The following is a 1107-nucleotide window of genomic DNA, read 5'->3' as shown; positions in this document are numbered from 1 at the left end:
CATGACAAAAAGAGTACGCAGAGTTGGCTGAACTAACAAGTGAAGGTTATTACCCGTTTGCCAAGTTAACGCAGTTACACAGTTTGTTTTGGTTTCGACTTTGTCGAACTTTGTGGCCCTGCAAGGTACACTAAAAATAGGTCACTATGAAAGCGCATGGTGCATGACTTATGGATTGTGTGTCATCTTGTTCACGCACCATTTTGTTTACCGTAGTCCGTGTGTCGCAATGGATGGAGTGCACCACTGGCTCATTCGGTACACCGTGGGGCATCGAATGTAAACAAAGGCTCGATAATCTGGCTTATCGAGATGGCCGGGGGCAAATTTGAATCACAAGTCAGTCACAAGGTGTACTGAAGAATGGGCAATGGCTTGCCGTGTTGTGCTGTGTGCGTGCTTACAAGCATTTTTATTCACAGCGTGTTTCGTTAGGCTTGCCTCCGATTTGAATGTAAGTTGATTATTATTGTGTTCTATTGCATGAATTCTGTTTCCAGGATACTATAGATCTACTGTGCTAGTGTTTATTCGAATCAAGGAGAAGATTGTGATCCATTAAAGACAATGAATAATGGCATGCCATGCCATGTTGTATTGTGTGTGCCAAAGCGTGGTTTTTTTTTAGCCTTGTGTCCGATTTGAATGCTGTGTTAGTTTATGTATTAGGGTCTGGTAGCTTACGTCTTGTGATAACTTCATAGATTCTCTTCGCACGAGTAGAGACTCTTGAAACCTGAAGAGGTTGGTGATCGCTGCTTTTTCTTCTCAACTGAACTCTTGATACATGTACTTGGTTGTAGTTGGGGCTATAGGCTACTACTAAGCTCTATCTGTTAGCGCTTAACGGTCCGTGATACCGTCTCATACGAGGGAAAACAAACTTTCCAGCGCTGTTGAGTTGATAACGTGCCATTTTGTTCACGGGCAAATAGAGAGAGAGAGAGAGAGAGAGAGAGAGAGAGAGAGAGACAGAGGGAGAGGGAGAGAGAGAGAGAGGGGGGTATAATAATACGGAGTGCTTATTGGCCCACAGGGGCATATGTGATTTCCCCTAGCCTACCTAGAACAAATCTTATTTGCCCACGCAATTGCGAGTTATCTCCC

At 44.0% G+C, this 1107-nt stretch overlaps 1 protein-coding gene across 1 annotated transcript in view; it reads left to right on the top strand.

Moving 5' to 3' along the window:
- The first annotated feature begins 207 nt into the window (after window positions 1–207).
- The window catches only part of LOC101855795, a 40472-nt gene continuing 39572 nt past the window's right edge, over window positions 208–1107 (top strand). The window contains exon 1 of the mRNA XM_013083539.2: window positions 208–454. The gene's annotated coding sequence lies outside the window, so the exon portion shown is untranslated. The remainder of the gene's footprint in view (window positions 455–1107) is intronic.

The sequence above is a fragment of the Aplysia californica genome, unplaced genomic scaffold, assembly GCF_000002075.1.
Source record: "Aplysia californica isolate F4 #8 unplaced genomic scaffold, AplCal3.0 scaffold00240, whole genome shotgun sequence".
Classification (NCBI taxonomy): domain Eukaryota; kingdom Metazoa; phylum Mollusca; class Gastropoda; order Aplysiida; family Aplysiidae; genus Aplysia; species Aplysia californica.
This window is presented reverse-complemented; position numbering and strand designations above follow the sequence as displayed.